The 25228-nt window shown below is 40.3% G+C and overlaps 1 pseudogene; it reads right to left on the bottom strand.

Moving 5' to 3' along the window:
- Window positions 1–1981: 1981 nt before the first annotated feature.
- Window positions 1982–19800, bottom strand: LOC149121507 (vomeronasal type-2 receptor 116-like; annotated as a pseudogene).
- Between the last annotated feature and the right edge of the window lie 5428 nt (window positions 19801–25228).

The following is a 25228-nucleotide window of genomic DNA, read 5'->3' as shown; positions in this document are numbered from 1 at the left end:
AATGGTAGGGTTATATTCAGCTTTCTGAGGAATCTCCAGACTGACTTCCACAGTGACTTGACCAGTTTGCATTCTCACCAACAGTGGGTTAGTGTCCTTTTTTCTCCACATCCTCACCAGCATCTGTTGTTGGTAGATTTCTGAATGTGAGCCATTCTAACCGGGGTGAGGTGAAACCTCATTGTGGTTTTGATTTGCATTTCCCTGATTCTAGTGATCTTGAATATTTTTTCTTGTGTTTGTTGGCCATTTAGATTTCCTCTTTTGAAAAATGTCTATTGAGGTCCTTGACCAATCTCTTAAGTGGGTTGTTTGTTTTGATATCTTTGTAGATTCTGGTTATTAACCCTTTATCTGTTGCATAGTTTGAAAATAATCTTTTCCCATTCTGTCAGTTGCCTCTTCACTTTCCTGACTGTTTCTTTTGCAGTACAGAAACTTCTCAATTTGATGTAATCCCAAATGTTAATTTTGGCTTTGACTGCCTGTGATTCCAGGGTCTTTTCCAAGAAGTCTTTTCTGGTACCTATATTTTGCAGAGTTTCTCTAATGTTCTCTAATAATTTGATGATCTTAGGTCATAGATTTAGATCTTTAATCCCATTCAAAATAGGCACAAAAAACACAAATACCTTGGAATAGACTTAACCAAGGATGTTAAAGATCTCTACGATGAGAATTACAAAATCTTAAGGAAAGAAATAGAGGAGACTAACAAAATATGGAAAAATCTTTCATGCTCATGGATTGAAAGAATCAATATAACCAAAATGTCCATTCTCCCAAAAGTAATTTATAGATTCAATGTGATACCAATAAAAATACCAAAGACATTCTTCTCAGATATGGAAATAATGATGCTGAAATTCATATGGAGACACAGGAGACCTCAAATAGCTAAAGAAATCTTGTACAATAAAAACAAATCCAGAGGCATCACAATACCAGATATAAGGACATACTACAGGGCAGTTGTAATCAAAACAGCATGGTACTGGTACAGAAACAGATGGATAGACCGACCAATGGAACAGAATAGAAACACCAGAAATCAATCCAAACATCTACAATCAACTTATATTTGATCAAGGATCCAAAACCAATCCCTGGAGTAAGGACAGTCTATTCAACAAATGGTGCTGGGAAAACTGGATTTCCACGTGCAGAAACATGAAGCAAGTCCCCCAACTTACACCTTACACAAAAATCCACTCAACAATCAGTATTTATTAAGATTTTTTGGACAACGTGGCATCCCCACAAGGAACACTGCTTGACCATGCTCCTCCTGTTTCTGGGAAAGAAACCTCACTTAAATCACAATGCCAAGAAATATATGTTAAACAATCAATAGCCAGGGCAAACAGAACGTGAAGCATGTTAATTAGATGTCTTAGCAAATAAGAACACTTACATTGTCTGCACATTGATAAATAGAAATTAATTCAGTCTCCAGAATTTTAGGAATAGCAATTTAATATAAAATAACATTGCTGTTATAGCCTTGATGCACATCCGAGGTTTGATTTACACCATGATTTACTTTACTCAATTTAAAATTTTTCCCTAAACTCCATTACTAACTCTGAGAGGGAGAGAAAAAGAAGTTTAGTGATAGAGACAAAGAGAAATCCTATTCAATGCCTCATACCTCCTCAACCCCAGTGCTTTTTCCTGGGTCGAGGCTACAACCAACAACAGGGAGTCAGACCCAAGAATTTTACATGGATGGCCAGGACAAAGTTACATGAAGATTCACCACTTTCTCCAGGGCCCTAGGAATCAGTAGCCCAGGTCAGGAGCAAAAACCAGAGCCAGAAACTGATGCCATTCTCTCAGATCACTAGGCTAAACACCCAACCCACCAGTTATATTTAAAGGAAAAATCAATTTCATTTCCTTCATATAGCTTAAATGCCACTTCAGTCTGGATTATCAGTCCTAAACTCTGAATATGTGACAGCTAAACAAGTGGAAATCTTTAGAATCCCTTAGAACTTGCTCTTTTCTTTAAGTCTTTCAAAGAATTCTTTTCAGGCCTTATGAGAATAATGTAGCACTTGGGGAGGAAGATGCAGCCCAGGAGTCCTGCACTGGAGGCCAAGATGGAGAAGACCTCCACGGCCACCATGACCTTCCCCTTGGTGCTGTGGTAGACAGGCAGGAAGGTCACCCAGACACTGCAGAACACCAGCATGCTGAAGGTCAGGAACTTGGCTTCATTGAATGTGTCGGGCAGGTTCCTGGCTAGGAAAGCCACAGTGAAGCTTGCCAGGGCCAAGGAACCCAGGTAGCCCGGGACACAGTAGAAGGCAGTGGCCAAGCCCTTGTTGCACACCAGGATGATATGGCCATGCTCAGAGTGTGTATCTAACTCAGTGAAGGGAGGAGAGATTCCCAACCAGATGCTACAGAGAGCCAGTTGGATCAGGAAGCAGATGGGAATGAGGGAGTTAGAAACTCCTGATACCAGCAATCGCCTGATAGTTCTTCCAGGTTTTGTAAGCTTGAAGGCCAGAAGCACAGTGATGGTTTGGCCAGCACAGTAGAAACAGCCACTGTGAACACAAGGCCAATGCTATTTGCTGGAGGAGGCAGGTGGCTGTGTTGGGACGGCCAAGGAAGAGTAAGGAGCAGAGGAAGCACAGGAGGAGGGCGATGAGCAGGATGTAGCTGAGGGTCCTGTTATTGGCCTTGATGATGGGAGTGTCTCGGTGCTTCACAAAGACCCAGAGGACTGCAGCTGTGAGGACAGAGAAGCACAGAACCATGCAGGCCAGAGCCATCCCCAGGGATTCCTCAAAGGCTAAGAAGGTCACCAGCTTGGGGAGGCAGTGGTTTCTCTCCATGTTTGGGTACTCGTGATCTGCACATGGGATGCACTGCTCTGCATCTGAGGAAAAAGAGAGACTCAGGATTGATACTTAATTGCTGCCTTTTTCTGTCCAGGAAAGGCGTCACTTTTGCACTGCCACTTTGAGAACAGACTGACTCTATCATATACCAAGATGCACTAGGGTAACTCTGCATTCCCAATCCAGGGAGAATGCTCTCTTCCTAGAATCAGTGGGTGCTCCTAGCTTTTGTCTCAGAGACAATCTGGACACACACAAGCACCTATGTGATGAGCTACGAATTCCCATATGATGGTAATTTTTTTTTTGTTTCTTGTTTCATATACTTAGTGGGTGTTGCACATCACTCTGATAAATTATTTGTTATAATCTTTACACCTGATAAATGTATTCTTTCTCTGAAGTGTGAAAAATTAAGTGCTTTCTACTGCTGCATTAATGGTCATTGAATTATTATTTTTGAGCAATAAAAACTATTTTTGGGCCGGTGATGTGGCTCAGCAAGTTAATGCCCTGGCCAGCACCCCATACAGGTGCCGGTTCCATTCCCAGCTGCCCCTTGATCCAGCTCTCTGCTATGGTCTGGGGTAGCAGTAGAAGATGACCCAAGTCCTTGGGCCCCTGCACCTGCCATGGGAGACCTGGTAGAAACTCCTGGCCCCTGGCTTCTGGTCAGTGCAGCTCTGGCCATTGCAGCCATCTGGGGAGTGAACCAGCAGATGTAAGACTTCTTTCTCTGTCTCTACTTGACCCTGTAACTGTCTTTCAAATAAATAAAATAAATCTTTTAAAAAGTATTATCTGCTCTGTATTTTGAATAATGGAAGCATTTTCTAATTAGTGTATGTCTACTTTACATAATTTGATATATTTGGCTTTCATAGGTAATTCCTTAAATGTTTATCTTGTGCAAAGACCCTTTTTAATGATGCCAATCTGCATCTTTTATGATTATATATTGTCTTCATATTTCACACGCATAATGCTAAATATGGTACAAGAGTAATAAAACATTTCTGTATCAACTTGCACCGTCCCTGTACATTGCATTTATGCATGAAAATACATGGATTTGCTCTTCTAAGGAAGCATAACTAAGCTTGGTGGTGATGCTTTTTACATGTATTGCCTAGATTTAAGCACAGCCCATTGGAAGAGCTCAGATTAGGACTGCCTCTCTCAGAATTGGAGGGTAAAATAAGATGTCTTGTCAAATCAATAGCACAATTAAGCCCAAAAGGATGAGCGCCACCAGAAACCAGTCTACTCATAATGTGGTAGACATAGCGAGCGATCATAAAATGGATGTATGGAGATAACAAGTGAATGTTTGTATTCATAGCAATGGTTCACTACAATCTCATTACAAAAATTCTTGTTTTTTTTCATTTTTTGTTTTTGTTTTTGTTTTTTTTTAACTTTTAATTAATAAATATAAATTTCCAAAGTACAACTTTTGGATTACAGTGGCTTTTCCCCCCTATAACCTCCCTCTCACATGCAACCCTCCCATCCCCCACCTCCCACTCTCTCTCCCATCACATTCCCAATCACAATTCACTTTGGGTTATTTATTCTTATTTTAAATTTTTATCAATGTAAAGAGAACAGATTTCATATATTTTATAGAAACAACTCTAAAATGGTAGCCATACTTCCCTCCTCCCTTCCCTCCCAGAATACTCCTCCTTCCTTCCTCCCTTCCTTCCTTCCTTCCTTCCTTCCTTCCTTCCTTCCTTTCTTGTTTTAACTTTTACAATAATACAAATTCAATTGCTTTATAACCACAGACTTAATGCACCATTAGCCATAATGTTCAAGAAGTAAAATGTAGAAACAGCACACTGTTCCACAGGAGTATAGAAAAGAGCTAAAAACATAATGAAATCCTAAGATGTCAGTTTCATTCTTAAGCAATGCTTTTTTGTAGTCTATATTAACTACTAAATATAGAGAAAACATATGATGATATTTATCTTTTGGGGACTGGATTATTTCACTGAGCATAATGGCTTCCAGTTGCATCACTGTTGTTGCAAATGGCAGGATTTCATTCTTTTTTGGCTGAGTAGTATAATTATGACAGTGGAGATATCAGTAGAAATGGATACGGTTTCTACCTGTCTGATTGGAAATGTCTCTGTCTGTGCAAAAAGTGCAAGTATAGCAGCAGACAGGTCTTCCTTCCTGTGGCACTTTCCTGAATCCTGGGCCACAGCTCTGGCTACACACAGATTGAGGAGTCTGAAAGGAAAAAGTAGAAACATTCATCTTGATTATTGGCCACATTGATAGAATTTCAATGCTTAACCCCTCACAACAGAAAATGTGACCTTCAGTTTAAGGTCATCTCTGTGTCTCCTCCGACCCCTGCCATGTCATCATTAGCTAGGTGGCTAACTTGGAGCTTCTGTGGTCATCAGTGTACTTTGTCAACATGTACCAAATATTACAAATGTACTTAATCACTTTTATTTCACACATCACCAACTAACATCCCCTGCCATTTATCTCTTATTGAACCACTATATCCAAAATATGTTTAATGTGGGTTTCTATGTGGCAATGATTCTGAAAACTAGAATGTCTGAGAAAAAATTGACCATGAACTCATACTTAGTTGATTAGAATATTTTATAGCACAGATAAAAGAAACAAAAGACATGATATGGAGGCACACCACTGAGAGTAACTATGAAAAATTCAGGTCAACATAGAAATGGTTAGAATGTGTTACGAAACAATAATTGTGTTTAGTACATTTCTGATATTTTCCATTCAGGCAGGCCATTAATTTTAGAGATAAACACATCACTTGGGTGCAATGCATTGTTGTTATATTTGGTCATGCAGAAAATATCATATTTTGGAAACATGACAAATTATTGTCAATATCAAGATGTTATGTAGAATAAATTGTGGAAGACTGAGTAGCATGTGAAATGAAAAAAGGAAATGCTATCTACAAAGAGGTGAATGATAAGTCAACCCATAGTCCACTGTGTTCATCATGCATCACAACATAAAGACCCTCACCATATGTGATTAAGGTCTTCAGAATATATAGATATATTTAGTATTTATGTGTCTATACACTAATCTCTCTATTTTTTTTCATTTATAGCCTTCATTCTATTCACTAAACATCTACAAAATATATGTGTTCAAATTAAAAAAAATAAATCAGGGGCTGGTGCTGTGGCACATTAGGTTAATCCTCCACCTTTGGCACTGGCATCCCCTATGGTCACTAGTTCTAGTCCTGGCTGTTCTTCTTCCAATATAGCTCTCTGATGTGGCCTGGGAAAGCAGTAGAAGATGGCCCAAGTCCTTGGACCCCTTTACCCATATGGGAGACTGGATGGAAGCACCTGGCTCCTGGCTTCAGATCAGCACAGCATGGCCATTGCAGCCATTTGGGGAGTGAACCACTGGATGGAGGACATTTCTCTCTGTCTCTCCCTCTCACTGCTATAACTCTACCTCTCAAATAAATAATTTTTTTTATCTTTTATTTAATGAATATAAATTTCCAAAGTACGACTCATGTGTTACAATGGCTTCCCCCCCCATACCGTCCCTTCCACCCACAACCCTCCCCTTTCCCACTCCCTCTCCCCTTCCATTCACATCAAGATTCATTTTCGATTATCTTAATATACAGTAGATCAGCTTAGTATACCTTAAGTATTTCAACAGTTTGCTCCCACACAGAAACATAAAGTGAAAAATAATAGATGATTTTTTTTAAATGATGATGAAATCAGATCAGACCTATTGTCATGTTTAATCCCAGTGAGAGTCAAGTTGGGAATTGATAATTTCTTTCTTTTTTTTTTTTTTTTTTTACAGAAGATCAGTTTAGTGTACATTAAGTAAAGATTTCAGTCGTTTGCACCCCCATAGAAACACAAAGTGAAATATACTGTTTCAGTACTCGTTATAGCATTAAGCCTCAGTGTACAGCACGTTAAGGACAGAGATCCTACATGAGGAGTAAGTGCACAGTGACTCCTGTTGTTGACTTTACAAATTGACACTCCTGTTTATGGCATCAGTAATCTCCCTATGCACCAGTTATGAGTTTCCAAGGCTATGGAAGCCCCTTGAGTTCTCCGACTCTTATCTTGTTTAGACATGGTCATAGTCAAAGTGGAGGTTCTCTCCTCCCTTCAGAGAAAGGCACCTCCCTCTTTGAAGACCTGTTCTTTCCACTGGGATCTCACTCACAGAGATCTTTTTGCCAGAGTGTCTTGGCTTTCCATGCCTGAAATACTCTCATGGGCTTTTCAGCCAGATCCGAGTGCCTTTAGGGATGATTCTGAGGCCAGAGTGCTATTTAGGACATCCGCCATTCTATGAGTCTGCTGAGTATCTCACTTCCCATGTTGGATCACTCTCCCCTTTATTTATTCTATCGGTTGGTGTTAGCAGATACTAGACTTGTTTATGTGCTCCCTTTGACTCTTAGTCCTTTCATTATGATCAATTGTGAACTGAAATTGATCACTTGGAGTAGTGAGATGGCATTGGCACATGCCACCTTGATGGGATTGAATTGGAATCCCCTGGTATGTTTCCAACTCTACCAATTGGGGCAAGTCAGCCCGAGCATGCCCCAAATTATACATCTCTTCCCTCTCTTATTCCCACTCTTATGTTTAACAGGGATCACATTTCAGTTAATTTTCAACACTTAAGAATAACTGTGTGATAATTACAGAATTAAACCAGTCATATTAAGTAGAACAGACAAAAAAAATATACTATGAGGGATAATGTATTAAGTTGTCCATTAGCAGTCAGGGCTATGCTGATCAAGTCACCATTTCTCATAGTGTCCATTTCACTTCAGGAGGTTTCCTTTTTGGTGTTCAGTCAGTTGTCACCGATCAGGGAGAACATATGGTATTTGTCCCTTTGGGACTGGCTTACTTCACTCAGCATGATGTGTTCCAGATTCCTCCATTTTGTTGCAAATGACTGGATTTCGTTGTTTCTTACTGCGGTATAGTACTCTAAAGAATACATATCCCATAATTTCTTTATCGAGTCTACCGTTGATGGGCATTTAGGTTGGTTCTAGGTCTTGGCTATTGTGAATTGTGCTGCAATAAACATTAGGGTGCAGACTGCTTTTTTGTTTATCAATTTAAAATCCTTTGGGTAAATTCCAAGGAGTGGGATGGCTGGGTCGAACGGTAGGGTTATATTCAGGTTTCTGAGGAATCTCCAGACTGATTTCCATAGTGGCTTGACCAGTTTGCATTCCCACCAACAGTGGGTTAGTGTCCCTTTTTCCCCACATCCTCGCCAGCATCTGTTGTTGGTAGATTTCTGTATGTGAGCCATTCTAACCGGGGTGAGGTGAAACCTCATTGTGGTTTTGATTTGCATTTCCCTGATTGCTAGTGATCTTGAACATTTTTTCATGTGCCTGTTGGCCATTTGGATTTCCTCTTTTGAAAAATGTCTATTGAAGTCCTTGGCCCATCTCTTAAGTGGGTTGTTGGTTTTGTTTTTGTGGAGTTTCTTGATCTCTTTGTAGATTCTGGTTATTAACCCTTTATCTGTTGCATAGTTTGCAAATATTTTTTCCCATTCTGTCGGTTGTCTCTTCACTCTCCTGACTGTTTCTTTTGCAGTACAGAAACTTCTCAATTTGATGCAATCCCAATAGTTGATTTTGGCTTTGACTGTCTGTGCCTCCCGGGTCTTTTCCAGAAATTCTTTGCCTGTGCCAATATCTTGAAGGGTTTCTCCAATGTTCTCTAATAACTTAATGGTGTCAGGACGTAGATTTAGGTCTTTAATCCACGTTGAGTGGATTTTTGTGTAAGGTGTAAGTTAGGGGTCTTGCTTCATGCTTCTGCACGTGGAAATCCAGTTTTCCCAGCACCATTTATTGAATAGACTGTCCTTGCTCCAGGAATTAGTTTTAGATCCTTGATCAAATATAAGTTGGCTGTAGATGTTTGGGTTGATTTCTGGTGTTTCAATTCTGTTCCATTGGTCTATCCATCTGTTTCTGTACCAGTACCATGCTGTTTGGATTACAACTGCCCTGTAGTATGTCCTGAAATCTGGTATTGTGAAGCCTCTAGCTTTGTTTTTGTTGTACAAGATTGCTTTAGCTATTCGAGGTCTCTTGTGCCTCCATATGAATTTCAGCATCATTTTTTCTAGATCTGAGAAGAATGTCTTTGGTATCTTGATTGGGATTGCATTGAATCTATAAATTGCTTTTGGGAGAATGGACATTTTGATGATGTTGATTCTTCCAATCCATGAGCATGGAAGATTTTTCCATTTTTTGGTATCCTCTTCTATTTCTTTCTTTAAGGTTTTGTAATTTTCATTGTAGAGATCTTTAACGTCCTTGGTTAAGTTTATTCCAAGGTATTTGATTGTTTTTGTAGCTATTGTGAATGGGATTGATCTTAGCAGCTCTTTCTCAGTCATGGCATTGCTTGTGTATACAAAGGCTGTTGATTTTTGTGCATTGATTTTATATCCTGCCACTTTGCCAAACTCCTCTATGAGTTCCAATAGTCTCTTAGTAGAGTTCTTTGGATCCTCTAAGTACAGAATCATATCGTCTGCAAAGAGGGATAGTTTGACTTCTTCCTTCTTGATTTGTATTCCTTTGATTTCTTTTTCTTGTCTGATGGCTCTGGCTAAAACTTCCAGAACTATGTTAAATAGCAGTGGTGAGAGTGGGCATCCCTGCCTGGTGCCAGATTTCAGTGGAAATGCTTCCAACTTTTCCCCATTCAATAGGATGCTGGCTGTGGGTTTTTTATAAATTGCTTTGATTATATTGAGGACTGTTCCTTCTATACCCAATTTGCTTAGAGTTTTCATCATGAAAGGGTGTTGAATTTTATCAAATGCTTTCTCTGCATCAATTGAGATAATCATATTGTTTTTCTTCTGCAGCCTGTTAATGTGGTGAATCACATTGATTGATTTGCGAATGTTGAACCATCCCTGCATACCAGGGATGAATCCCACTTGGTCTGGGTGGATGATTTTCCTGATGTGTTGTTGTATTCTATTGGCCAGAATTTTATTGAGGATTTTTGCGTCTATGTTCATCAGGGATATTGGTCTGTAATTTTCTTTCAGTGCTGCATCTTTCTCTGGCTTAGGGATTAAGGTGATGCTGGCTTCATAGAAAGAATTTGGGAGGATTCCCTCTTTTTCGATTGTTCTGAATAGTTTGAGAAGAAATGGGATTAGTTCTTCTTTAAATGTCTGGTAGAATTCAGCAGTGAATCCATCTGGTCCTGGGCTTTTCTTTGTTGGGAGGGCCTTTATTACTGTTTCAATTTCTGTCTCAGTTATGGGTCTATTTAGGTTTTCGATGTCTTCATGGTTCAATTTTGGTAGATTGCATGTGTCCAGGAATCTATCCATTTCTGATAGGTTTTCCTGTTTGCTGGCATACAGGTCCTTGTAGTAATTTCTGATGATTCTTTTTATTTCTGTGGTGTCTGTTGTTGCGTTTCCTTTTTCATCTCTGATTTTATTGATTTGGGTCTTTTCTCTTCTTTTTTTAGTTAGTTGGGCCAATGGGGTGTCAATTTTGTTTATTTTTTCAAAAAACCAGCTTCTCGCTTGGCTGATTTTTTGTAATGTTTTTTTGGATTCAATCCTGTTAATTTCTTCTCTGGTTTTAATTATTTCTCTTCTCCTACTAGATTTGGGTTTGGTTTGCTGCAGTTTTTCTAGGTCCTTGAGGTGCACTGAAATCTCATTTATTTGGTACCTTTCCAATTTCTTGGTATAGGCACCTATTGCTATAAATTTGCCTCTCAATACTGCTTTTGCTGTATCCCATAAGTTTTGATATGTTGTGTTGTTGTCTTCATTTACTTCCAGAAAGTTTTTGATTTCTCTTTTGATTTCTTGAATGACCCAGTGTTCATTCAGGAGCATGTTGTTCAGTCTCCATGTGTTTGCATACTTTCTGGGGTTTCCTGAGTTGCTAATTTCCAGCTTCATCCCGCCGTGGTCTGAGAAGCTGCATGGTATGATTCTAATTCTTTTAAATTTGCTGAGACTTGCTTTATGGCCTAGTATGTGGTCAATCCTAGAGAAGGTTCCATGCGCTGCTGAGAAGAATGTGAAGTCTGTAGATGTAGGGTTGAAAGTTCTGTAGATATCTGTTAGATCCATTTGGGCAATAGTGTCAATTAAATCTGCTGTTTCCTTGTTGATCTTCTGTCCGGATGATCTGTCTATTTCTGAGAGTGGAGTATTGAAGTCCCCCAGTACTATTGTATTGGAATCTAAATCTCCCTTTAAGTCCCTTAACATATCTTTTAAATAGACTTGTGCCCTGTAATTAGGTGCATATACATTTATAATAGTTACATCTTCCTGTTGAATTGAACCCTTAATCATTATATAGTGTCCCTCTTTGTCTCTCTTAACAGTTTTTGCATTAAAGTTTATTTTGTCTGATATTAATATGGCTACACCTGCTTTTTTTGGGTTTCTGTTGGCATGGAATATCTTTTTCCAACCTTTCACTTTCAGTCTGCATGCCTCTCTGTTAGAGAGATGTGTTTCTTGTAGGCAACAAATAGTTGGGTTGTGTTCTGTGAGCCAGTCAGCTAAACGGTGTCTTTTAACTGAAGAATTCAGACCATTAATGTTCAATGTGACTATTGATACGTAGTGACTTTGCCCTGCCATTTTCCTGGAAATATTTTCTAGTATATGCTTTGAGCTTCCCATGCTCTTTTACTGGTAGGTGTTCTTCCTTTCCCTTCTTTCATATTGATGGCCGTGTTTCTGTGTTTCTGAGTGTAGCACATCTTTAAGTATCTTTTGCAGGGCCGGACGAGTGGCCACAAAGTCTTTCAATTTCTGTTTGCTATGAAAGGTCTTTATTTCACCTTCATTCACAAATGAGAGCTTGGCAGGATATAATATTCTGGGCTGGCAATTTTTCTCTCTTAGCACCTGTGCTATGTCTCGCCATTCCCTCCTAGCTTGTAGGGTTTCTGATGAGAAGTCAGCTGTGAGTCTGATTGGAGATCCTCTGAGAGTAATCTGACGTTTCTCTCTTGCACATTTTAGGATCTTTTCTTTATGTTTCACTGTGGTAAGTTTAATTACCACGTGTCGTGGTGAGGATCTCTTTTGGTCATGTTTATTGGGGGTTCTATGAGCTTCCTGTACTAGGATATCTCTGTCCTTCTCCAAACCTGGAAAGTTCTCTGCTAGTATCTCACTAAAAAGGCCTTCCAATCCTTTCTCTCTCTCCATGCCTTCAGGAACTCCTAGAACTCGAATGTTGGTTTTTTAATAGTATCCTGTAGATTCCCAACAATATTTTTTAGGTTTCTAATTTCCTCTTCTTTTCTTTGGTTTGACTGTATGTTTTCCTGTGCTCTATCTTCTAGGTCCGATATTCTCTCTTCTGCTTCACCCATTCTGCTTTTAAGGCTTTCTAATGTGTTTGTCATTTGATCTATTGAGCTCTTCATTTCATTTTGATTTCTCTTCACTATAACACTTTCCTGTTCTACTAGTTTCTGAGTTTCATTTTGACTTTTCCTTAAAATTTCGTTTTCACGAGAGAGATTTTCAATCTTGTCCATTAAGGATTTCTGTAGTTCAAGGATTTGCTTTTGAAAACTTCTAAATGTTCTTATCATAAATTTTTTGAAATCCGTATCTTGCATTTCTTCTATCTCATCATCTTCATACTCTTGGCTTGGGGTGTTTTGCTTATTTGGAGGCATCATAGTGTCATCGTTGATCTTGCTCCCTCTATTTCTGTGTTTGTTACTCGGCATAGTTAATTCTTCTTGCGTCACTGTGCGTTTTTTTTTTTCTTTTTTTTTTTTTTTTATACTGTGTCCGTGTTAAGTGGACTGCCTGCTGTTGGAGGAGCCTTGGAGGCTTGAGATGGGTGCGGCCTGAGAGCTCTGCCTGGTTCTTCCAGGTTAAGGGTGTGCAAAGGTGACACCCTCAGGTTATGCGTGGTAAATCTCTCTCTTTTTATTTATTTATTTATTTTATTTATTCAGGGGGTAAGTAACACCGCAGGGCATGGCTGTGCAGAATTGATGGTATTTAGCTTCCAGTCTTTGGCTCCTCTGGATTCCCACTGGGTTGCCTAGGCTACTGAATTGTAGTGACTCAGTTCCTTAGCTCTCCCCCATTGATATGTAAATCCAGAGAGCAGGCCTGCTCTTTGTCTCTTGGGAATTCTTCTAGCCTTGCAGCCTTGTAACCTTTGCAAGGTTAGGGGGAAGAGAAACCCCGAAGCTTTTTTTTTTTTTTTCCTTCTTTCCGGTAGTGAGTTTGCTGCACTTTCCGGCCCCCCTCTAGATTCTGACCCCCGTTTCCCCACCAATGTCTCCGGTTATTGAGCTCACCTCCCCTTCCAGCGCCGATGTGTGGACTCGGAGCCCTGAGCGTCCCAAGTCTCCCCGCTGTTGTTTGTGTGGCATGCACTCCCCTTGGAGCACTGGGGCTTCTGCGGCTCGGTCCCGCGACTTGGCTTCCGCACGGTGGGCGACCTTGTTCTCCCAGTAGGTCCTCTGATTCACGATTCCCGTGCAATTTTTTCCTGGTTCTTTTTTCTGCGGCTACCGTAACTCCCCTTTTATTAAACTAAATTTTCCCGGACTATTGGTGCGCGCCCTCACTATTCCACCACCTTGGCTCCGCCAAAAATAAATAAAATTAAAAATAAATTAAAAATAAATCAGTAGATTATTCCAAGTTGCACATTCATTCAACATGCATTACCTAAGACTATATAAGGATTACCTCTCTATATATATAAGAATACATAATATATATTACCTATATACAGGATAACCTACATATATTTTATATATATATATAGGATTACCTATATATATATATATATATATATATATATATAATATGTAAGGATTATATATATATTATAAGGATTGTAATATATATATTATAAGGATTATAATATATATATAATAAGGATTATATATATATATATATAAGAATATGTAAGGATTAGCTACATATATAAGTATTACCATGTATTTGGAAACCATGATGTGAACTGAGACTCTGATGCTTACATAAAGGCTTCGTAATTAATCTACTCCCAAGATTCTACTCAGACCTCTATGTAGGCCTGTGGTATTGAAAGGGATCCATACCTCTTTGAATGCAATAGGCCATTCTATCATCTCTTCATTGATGACCAAGGCTTGATCATGTGAACTCTTAGAGAAAAACTTTCCAATGTTGACCATCAACCCAAGGCCCACAGGAAAATTCACAATATTCTGGATATCATATTGTACCACATTGTGCCTTGTTTCATGGAAAGATATGTCACTTCCAGCACTGTTCCTAAACTGGATTTTCTTCAGGAGTGGGTGAAGCTAGAGGACAAACATAATTGTAAGATGTACAGCATTCAAGTTTAGGTGCTAGAGATGGGATTAAAATGGTGGAGAAGGGAGGGTGATGGCTGCTGTAGTCTAGGAGAACATAGTTTAAGAAAAAGTAGAAGGACTGCAGGCTCAGGGAAGTGTTAGGAAGAAAACAGCAGAGGAAATTCTACACAAATTGGAGGGACACAGTGGACCTATGTGGAGGGTAAGGACATGCACAACTCAGGACCCCAGCAGCTGAGAGCCTCTGCACCAGTGTTGGAGAGTGAGGTGAGACCAATCCGCAGGAGCCAAGCAACTGGCGAAAAGCTGCAGGAAGAGCTTAGAGGGAATCCAGCTTGGAGTCCCATGGGGGATAGTGTACCTGCCAAACTACAGGAAAATAAACAAAGTAGGGGGCATGTTTTCTCTCTCTCCAATTACTCTGCAACTGTGTCCTGTAACAAGCTGATAGAGAACAGGCATAACCTTGGACATACATAACAGCTGCACCAGCAAACAGCCAAGCAGAGACTCCTGAGTCTGGTGAGGAGGACAGGGGGCTGAGTGCTTGTGACTGTGGGAGGCTTGTGTGCAGGATTGTGTTGTGTTCTTACCTGAGCTTCTTCTAGAGTTCAACAAAGTAATCTTAAAAGTCACATTATTAATGCTTTTAAAATTTGACATAAGCCTATTTTTTAGATACACATTTTTCTAAAACTGAAGATTTCCAGCAGTCCCTGTTGATCCAAAACAAGACAAACATATAAGAGGACTCAGCCTGTGGCTGACACTTTGGGCACTCACTGCTGGAGGTGCCATATGATCAGGGCTCCCTGGTGAGCTGGCCAGGGACATTGTTGGAGAATCTGAGCTTACACCGAGGACTGCACAGATCCTCTGTGTGGTCCTTATGGCAGAGCAAACAAATAATATACACACTGGAGCTAGCACCCCGTAACTGGTCTCCTTTGAGTAGAGGAGCTCAGCTGAGTCTACACCAACAGACAAAAACAAACCTATCTGATCAAAAAAAAAAAAAACAAGAGAGAAAGAGATAGAGATTTACTATGCCAAACCTGGGTGTGTCACCTCAGTTACAAACCTCACCCTGGAACACTGAAAAGAGCTTCCTGGACATATCTACCACAAAGCTCTAGGGATTTCCTGGAAGCAGACATTCCATTAATCCACACATAGTCCAAAGATGAAAGCCACCACAGTGATAAAACACAGAAACCAACTAGTATCTCCACAAATGACGATCAACAAATGCACCAGTTCAAGAAACAGAATAAGAAAGACACTATGATGGCCACAAAAGTACACAACACTTCAATACTAGATTGTGAAGACAATGAGATTGAAGAAATCCCAGAAATGGAATTCAAGTTACAGGTTATTGAGTGGTGTACATGCACTAAGCAGTCACTTCCCAGGCTCATAATCCTCAGGGATTCTTCTTAGGAGAGACTTAGTTGGGTTTGGGTGGTCACCATGTCATGGGTTCATGTGAGGGGAACTATTCTATCATTGCCTGAAGAAATGATGGGAAGTGATTTGATACAAACAGTAAATTATATTAGCTGGCTTAGGCATGCACTCTGCTGTATCCATGACCAGAAAGGAGGTTTAGTTGGGGCTTTAGGGAAGGTAAGCTTTGCACTTAAACATGGGTCTGTCATGGATGGGTGTGCTAAAGGATAATTTTAATGATGGTAACCAGTTGTGTTCTTACCTGAGCTTCTTCTAGGGTTCAACAAAGTAAACTTAAAAGTCAGAATATTAATGCTTTTAAAATTTGACATAAGTCTAGTTTTTTAAAGATATACATTTTTCTAAAATTGAAGATGTCTAGCAGTCCTTGTAGATCCAAAATAAGACAAACACATGAGTTATATGTGTTAAATTATCTATACTTAGAATTTTATATCTCACTAATGCTTAAAATTGATACCATGTGGGTTTCTTTCCACTCAGCTCTCCTATAGAAACTTAGTTGAGAATTTGATTAACTTTTTAAACCTTATCTGGCAGTATATGACAAAAACCATGGAGTTCTACTTCAGTAAAAAAAGTGCAAATATATTAGGGCTTCATGCCTGTCCTGTTCTGGAGGAGGTTTACCTGCCAAGGGAGAAGCTTAGGTTGAGCTGCATCTCCTGGAGATCCCATTTCTACTTTCTCTAGAAACATCTTATGGAGGGCATGGGCCACTGCATACACACCATTGTAGATGAAATAGCTAGAGTAAGATAGAGTCATTATGTCGATGTCTCCTGGGGAAAACTCTAAATAAGTGTTTGGTGGGCAGTCTCCTATTTCTCCACATAGCGACCCAGAAGGTAGGCAGGTGAAAATGTGAAACCATAGTTTAGTGAAGTAAAAGTCTTCTGGGTAGTGGGAAGGGTCCACTGTCTTGAGAAAATGTTTGAGGCCTGGGATTTCCCCCTTGTGTGGTGAAAATGAGAAGCCTCCATGGAAAGAGTGCAGTACGTGGTATGTCTCATGCACAACAATGTTCCACTTTGCTACCATGATCCACACCTTGCCCACGGTTAAAAAGTATCCTCCTGCAAAGTCCACATTGATGAGGCTCCTTACTTCACCATAGAGTATGTGCACATTTGCAGAAGAAAGGCTGATCCCAGTCATGAAAATGATATCAGTGGAGGCATACAGTCTCTTAGTGGCAGGGAGCTTTTGTGTGAAGGCCACACAGAGACCTTTCTTTACCATCTCTGCCTCGAAGTACCGAAGGAACTGCTCTCCTTTCATATCATCAGATACAAAGAGCGCCACCCAAGTCCAGCCAAAATGCAGCAACAAGGAGATCATTCCATGGACCACAGAGCTGTCACTGGTGGCCATCTGATAGAGTGAGGGAAACTGGTCTTTATCATTTAGCAGAGGATCGAAAGGGCCATAGGTGATCTGAAAGCCAAAGTAGTCATAACTGTGAATTATCTTTGTTGGGGTAAGGCTGAGATATTCTCTCCAAGGGAGGCCTTTGAGGAGAATGTTACTGGGTAAAAAGAAAGATTGCTCTAGAGATAGCTGAATTCTGTTATTCTGCACACAAAGAACACCATGCTTCTCATGTCCTTAGCCTTTGGAATAAAGGTGATAGCATGAAAATGTGTCATATCCCTATTTTCTCTTCACATCCTGCAGTGCAAACTGGGAAGGCATCAATTCTGAATGCAATACCACCAAGATAATATCCTGCTCTCTCTCACCCAAATGTGGGATAGAACCCATGTGGCATGTAAACCATGACAAAGTCTGTATGGATCTCCTGATACACTGGATTTCATTTCTTTTCACAAAATCACATAACTTGTCATGAAAATCACAATTACTCACTCTGATTTTGGTGAAATAATTTTTCCAGCTTAGAATCCTCTTATGCGACTGAAGTCTTTTTTTTTTTTTTTTTGGCAGTAATGGGCCTATATTGCTGATGGTGTGTACTGGGTTTTATAAATCACTGATTTGCTAATGCAGATCCTGGGAGGCAGCTGTAATGTCTTGATTAATTGAAATAGTTAACCCTCATGGAAGACCTGAACAGAATTCCTATACCCAGGGCCTACAATTGCCAGACTCCCAGCACATTAGTGAGTGTACCAATGAATGGAAGACCTCTGTTATGTCTCTTTCTGCCTCTCAAACCAAATTGTTAGGAAAAACAATCTGTCATGTCAGGAATTGTAAATAGAACACTCAGTGAGATTCTTCTGAAGGAATCTTTCAGTGCAGGTGAGTGAGGGAGGTTTGGATGATGGAGTCCAGGAACACCCATTTCACTGGAACTGAGCCTCGAACACTCTTAGCAAACTTAGGGAAGGCATGGTCCTCTGTGATGTCCCAAAGGAAAAGCAAATGTCCAGGTTTTTAAATACCCACATCTACATTATCACCTGTGGATGCCACCTTGGACAGTACACTTCTTGGTGCTGTGGAAATTACCTTTGAGATACTGAGCTGTGAATACAATGAAGTCAATAAATCCAATGGTAGGGATGGATATATTGGCCCTAGGTAGGAATCTGAGTGGAGACCCTCAGCATTCACTGCCCCTTCCCTTTCTACCTACCTCCTTCCTTCTGTTAATAATTTCACAGGCCAGGGTTTTCCCACTTAAAATCATGGTGGGATATATATTCTTGTGTTTTTTTTTTTTTTTTTTTTTTTTTTTTTTTTTTTTAGTATTGGATTTCTTTTTTTAATTTTATTTAATGAATATAAATTTCCAAAGTACAGCTTATGGATTACAATGGCTTCCCCCCATAACGTCCCTCCCACCCGCAACCCTCCCCTTTCCCACTCCCTCTCCCCTTTCATTCACATCAAGATTCATTTTCGATTCTCTTTATATACAGAAAATCAGTTTAGCATACATTAAGTAAAGATTTCAACAGTTTGCTCCCACACAGAAACATAAAGTGAAAAATACTGTTTGAGTACTCGTTATAGCATTAGATCTCAATGTACAGCACACTAAGGACAAAGATCCTACATGAGGAGTAAGTGCACAGTGACTCCTGTTGTTGACTTAACAAATCGACACTCTTGTTTATGGCATCAGTAATCACCCTAGGCTCTTGTCATGAATTGCCAAGGCTATGGAAGCCTTTTGAGTTCACCAACTCTGATCATATTTAGACAAGGCCATGGTCAAAGTGGAAGTTCTCTCCTCCCTTCAGAGAAAGGTACCTCCTTCTTTGATGACCTGTTCTTTCCACTGGGATCTCACTCGCAGAGATCTTTCCTTTAAGTTTTTTTTTTTTTCCCCCAGAGTGTCTTGGCTTTCCATGCCTGAAATACTCTCATGGGCTTTTCAGCTGGATCTGCATGCCTTAAGGGCTGATTCTGAGGCCAGAGTGCTGTTTAGGACATCTGCCATTCTATGGGTCTGCTGTGTATCTCACTTCCCATGTTGGATCATTCTCTCCCTTTTTTATTCTATCAGCTAGTATTTGCAGACACTATTCTTGTTTATGTGATCCCTTTGGTTCTTAGTCCTATCATTATGATCAATTGTGAACAGAAATTGATCACTGGGACTAGTGAGATGGCATTGGTACATGCCACCTAGATGGGATTGAATTGGAATCCCCTGGTATGTTTCTAACTCTACCGTTTGAGGTAAGTCCCGAATTGCACATCTCTTCCCTCTCTGTTTCTAATTCTACCATTTGAGGTAAGTCAGCTTGAGCATGTCCTGAATTGCACATCTCTTCCCTCTCTTATTCTTGGTTTCTACATTGCCTTTTCAACACAGATGAGAGAATGGTGTTAGGAAAAACTTTAACATTCTTCTCTGAAATTCAGAACACACATACCTGTGGGGTTTTGTAGAGCTCCAAAAGGGTTCCAATTTCAGCAGAAAATGTTGCTGTGGTTCCTGCAATGATGGCGACTAATTTGTCTTGTTTTTTGCAGTTGTAGTTAGGGACAAATATACCCTGTCCTGAGAGCCAGTGCAGAGTGCTCCACAAGGTGAGCTGATCACTGGGAAAACCATTGTAGAATTGGTAACCCAGGGACATGTTTGGTAATAAGTAGGGATTCTTATTGATCTCCTGGATGGCAAAGTGAAAGGCCAGGGCATGTTGGTAGTTCTTCCACAACCACCTATGAAGAGGGTCAGATTCATGGAAAGGAATGAGTTCTTCAGTGCAGATGTGGGAAAGAAGCAAACTGCCTATGCACACACTTCTCTTCATGAACTTTTTAGACAAGCCTTGATGTACCTCAATATGGAATCTGAGTCTTACTCAGAGACAGAAATCAAGATGCAATTTTTGTTTTCTGTTAGTTCTGAAAGAGTTTAAATGGCAACTGATTTGCCAATTGTTTAAATATTATCCCCGCTAAACGCATTCACCTGAATTAATTTTTCATGTTCCATTTCTGCAATTTTCTGCTCTGATGTATCAAATCTTGTAAAAGAAGCGTCATTAAATTATATTTACTTTGAAGCCGGCACCGCGGCTCACTAGGCTAATCCTCCCCCTTGCGGCACCGGCACACCGGGTTCTAGTCCCGGTCGGGGCGCCAGATTCTGTCCCAGTTGCCCCTCTTCCAGGCCAGCTCTCAGCTGTGACCAGGGACTGCAGTGGAGGATGGCCCAAGTACTTGGGCCCTGCACCCCATGGGAGACCAGGATAAGTACCTGGTTCCTGCCATCAGATCAGTGCGGTGCGCCGGCCGCAGTGCACAGGCTGCGGTGGCCATTGGAGGGTGAACCAATGGCAAAGGAAGACCTTTCTCTCTGTCTCTCGCTCTCACTGTCCACTCTGTCTGTCAAAAAAAAATTAAAATAAATAAAAATAAAAAATAAAAAAATTATATTTACTTTGGAGGCCGGCGCTGTGGTGTAGTGAGTGGAGCCGCTGCCTCTAGTGCTGACATTCCATATGGGTGCCAGTTCAAGTCCCAGCTGCTCCTCTTCCAACCCAGCTCTCTGCTATGGCCTGCGAAGGCAGTGGAGGATGACCCAAGTCTTGGGCCCTGGCACCCATGTGGGAGACCCAGAGGAATCTCCTGTCTCCTGAATTCAGCTGAGCACAGCTCTGGCCTTTGCAGCCAGTTGAGGAGTGAACCAGCAGTTGGAAGACCCCTCTCACTCTCTCTCTGCCTCTCCTTTTCTCTCTGTGTAACTCTGGTTTTCAAATAAATAAATTAATATTTAATTTTTAACAACAAACTTTCAATTCACTTTATAATCACTAAATATAGTGATTATTTATATTTATAATTCAACAAGTAAAAATAATAGATTTAGGGCTTCTAAGTAATATGAACTCAAATTATATCACTTTGTTGTCCTCTCTCCTCTTCACTGAACTTTCTTAACATTTCACATTGAACATTCTTTTCCTTTTTTGTGAAAAAATATGAATTCCTGAAAATTGCTCTGAACTTTCTGTAATTTATACATTTCATCCATAATTTGATTCATATGAAAAATCTCACTTCTTAATAAGGTATATGTGACTGGAGGTTTGCATTGATTCTTATGTTTCAATGTGGGGATTAATACTAATATATAATTTCACTTTATTTTAAATATTTTTGAAGCATTTTTATACAGTTCCCCAAAGGCATAGTTTTACATTTAGGAAAAATGAGTTTACATGTTGTGTCACAAAATATTGTGTGCATTATTCTTATATATGAAACTCAGGGTTTTCTTCTATTGTCTAAACAAAAGTTCCCTTTATGGAAACACTTAATCAAACACATTTTAGCTCATATACATAACTTATTTGTTATACCTGAAGTAGATCCAACACAAAAATTAGGCTTTGAAGATCTGCCCAATGCTTACATTATTTTAAACGATAAATTAAGAGCATTAATGAAACTTTTTTTTTTTACTTTTCATCATTTTACCTTATTGCTATGATTTTCCTTTTTGAAGTGAATTTTTATTCACCCTGGAGCTATTTGTAGTACTTGCTATCAGGGGAAATATGATTAGCTGAATTCTTTGTTTCCTGATGTAAACATGGGGAGTATTAAGTTCCAGACACTGCTATAACCTGGTAGAAAACCTTCAGAGATCATAAGCATCAAAGCTACATGTATTGGGGCCAGCGCTTTGGCATAGTGGGTAAAGTGCTGCCTGCAGTGCCGGCCTCCCATATGGGTGCCAGTTTGAGTCCCAGCTGCTCCACTTCTGATCCAGCTCTCTGCTATGGCCTGTGAAAGCAGTGGAGGATGGTGCAAGTCCCTGGGGCCCTGCACTCATGTGGGAGACATAGAATAAGCTCCTGGCTCATGGCTTTGGGTTGGTGCAGCTCTGGCCATTGCAGCCATCCAGGGAGTGAACCTGCAGATGGAAGGCTTTCTCTCTCTCTCTCTCTCTCTCTCTCTCTCTCTCCCTCTCCTCTCTGCCTCTCTGTAACTCTGCCTTTCAAAAAAATAAATAAATATTTAAATAAAAAAAGAAAGAAATCATGTTTTAAAAAAAAGTGATGGGGGCTATGCTGTGGTGCAGCAGGTTAATGCCCTGGCCTGAAGCTCCTGCATCCCATATGGGAGCCAGTTTCAGACCCAGCTCTCCACTTCCAATTCCACTCTCTGCTATGGTTTAGGAAAGCAGTAGAGCATATCCCAGGTCCTTGGGTCCCTGCACCTGCATGGGAGACCTGGAGGAAGCTCTTGTCTCCTGGCTTTGGATCCCTGCAGCTCCGGCCATTGTGGCCAATTGGGGAGTGAACCATCGGATGGAAGTCCTCTCCTCCCTCCCTCCTTTTCTCTTTCTCTCCCTTTACTCTCTCTCTGTAATTCTGACTTTCAAATAAATGAATACATCTTCAAAAAAAAGTGACATGTGTAGATATAATTTCCTACATGGCACCAAGGCCCATAAAGTGGTTGCTTCACCAGGACTAATCTTTCCAATACTAGATAATAAAGTGAAGAATTCTCTAATCAATAACCCTGGCATATACGCAGAGGTATTCAGAATATAAGAAATAATGTTCAAGATGGCTAAAGAGGGCCAAGATTTGCTCCATGACAGGAAAAAAAAAAAAAAAAAAAAAAAAAAAAAAAAAAAAAAAAAAAACAAAAACAAAAAAAAAAAAACAGAACAACAAAGGGAGGACCACATTTCCAAAAGATTGAGTGAAAACTCAGGGCATCAGGCCTGGAGTTATGCTCCCTCACATACAATCTCAGGAAATTCTCTTTTGCTTTTGTGTGTTGGAGCCAACTGGCAGTAGTCAATAGAGAATCCCAGAAAACCAGAATTTAGGAAGTCCCCTTCTGCAGCTCTTACCACTTGGTGCTTGATGGCCAAGCCACAAGATCCGGGTCTCAGTTGCACCTAATAGCACCAGAACTGTAACTATTCTCTCTAAGTCCTGGGAGTACCTTGCTTTCCCTGTGGGACCTGGGAAATGCACTATTTCCATTGCACGGATGGAAGTCCTTGGCTGACAATGTGTAAGCCTCACCACAACCTACACTTTTACTCCAGAACCTATGAAAGATATCATTCCTGCTCAGCAGCTCCAGTACTGAGACTACTGGCACTATAGTTCTTAGATCACCTCTAAACAGCCTGCAGGACTAGGCTAAATTCTGCCTGCATTTAACTGCATGGTTCCCTTCAAATTTCCCAGTGCTAGAAGTGGAGCTTTTGGTGCTATAAGCCCCACTATTACCCACACACTGCCAGAAAATATAGGAAAGGTCTACTCACATCACCCAGTTATAGGGACAAAGCTACTGGTGCCAAGTTCCAGCACGCCTGGGACAAAGGAGAGACATATGTGTCTCTCCCAATCTAAAAGTGTAGCTACTGACATCACAAACCCTACTGCAATTCACAACTAGCTCTGCGGCCTGAAGGCAGACACATTTGGAAGCTCACACCCACCACAAAGTCTTACCAGTATCCCCATAAACTGCTGCAGACTGGACAACTATGGGATTCATAGACACTGCTGACATTGGTCATAGCTGAAGAGACCACTTAGAGATTACAATCCTGGGCTCATGAAGAACCAAAGTCAGAGTAACCACACAGGTGACATTCCACATTCCATCTAAACAAAAAAGCCTTTTGCAATGAAAGTTACTCCACAAAGAAGAAGGAATGGTTCTATCACATGCGCAGATGTTAATGTGGGGACCCAATGGAAATGAAGAAGTAAAGAAGCATGATAGCTCCAAAAGAATATAATAGTTCTACAGAAATAGGTACTGCCTTGAAGGAAACCTATGAAGGCCTCAAAAAGAATTCAAAGTAATGATCCTAACCAAACTCAATGAGATACTAGGGAACACAGATGATCAGTTCAGCACAGAAATCAATGAATGGTATGAATGAGAACTCCAACAGAGAGAGAGAGAAATCATTAAAAATAATTAATCAAAATCTTTGGAGCTGAAAAAATTAAACCAATGAATTAAATACAGTTTAGATCTTCAACAACAGATAAACCAAGACAGAGGGGAAAAAACTGCTGTTCTTGAGAGTAGATTTTTGAAATAATACAGTCTGGTAAAAATAATGAAAAGGCCAGTGTGATATGTAGGATATCAATAAGTAAACAAACACATGTTGTTACAGGAATAACTGAAGGAAAAGGCCATGGAGAACTTCCTGAATGACAAAATAACTGGAAGATCCCTAGGTCTTGAAAGAGATATAAACATCCAGATAAATGACGTTCAACCTTGAACAAACTCAACTAACAAAGATGTTCCACAAGGAATGTTGCAATCAAATTGTCAAAAGCTAATATTAGGGGGCCGGTGCTGTGGCCCAGTGGGTTAAATCCCTGACCTGATGCACTGGAATTCCAAATAGGTGCTGGTTCTAGTCTTAGCTGCTCCTCTTCTGATCCATCTCTCTGCAATGGCTTGGGAAAGAAGTGGAAGATGGCCCAAGTGCTTGGGCCCCTGCACCCACGTGGGAGACCCAGAAGAAGCTCCTGGCTCCTGGCTTCAGATAGGCCCAGCTCTGGCCATTGCAGCGATCTGGAGAGTGAACCAGTGGATGGAAGACCTCTCTCTCTGTCTCTACCTCTCTATGTAACTCTGTCTTTCAAAAAAATTAAATAAATCTTTTTTAAAAGTTAGTAATAGATGATTCATCATTTAAAAAAATCATCTATCATTTTTCACTTTATGTTTCTTTGTGGGAGCAAACTGTTGAAATCCTTACTTAATGTATACTAAGCTGATCTTCTGTATAGTAAGATAATCTAAAATGAATCTTGATGTGAATGGAAGGGGAGAGAGAGTGGGAAAGGGGAGGTTTGTGGGTGGGAGGGATGGTATGGGGGGGAAGCCATTGTAATCCATAATTCGTACTTTGGAAATTTATATTCATTAAATAAAAGTTAAAAAAAATGTCCTACATGAAGGACCTCAGTGGTTGAGACCCCAGTGGAAAGAAGTGGTCATCAAACAGGGATGTACTTTTCTCTGAAGGGAGGTGACAACTCCCACTTT

This window comes from Oryctolagus cuniculus, chromosome 16 (assembly GCF_051225735.1).
Source record: "Oryctolagus cuniculus isolate XC-2025 breed Fujian yellow rabbit chromosome 16, ASM5122573v1, whole genome shotgun sequence".
Lineage (NCBI taxonomy): Eukaryota > Metazoa > Chordata > Mammalia > Lagomorpha > Leporidae > Oryctolagus > Oryctolagus cuniculus.
This window is presented reverse-complemented; position numbering and strand designations above follow the sequence as displayed.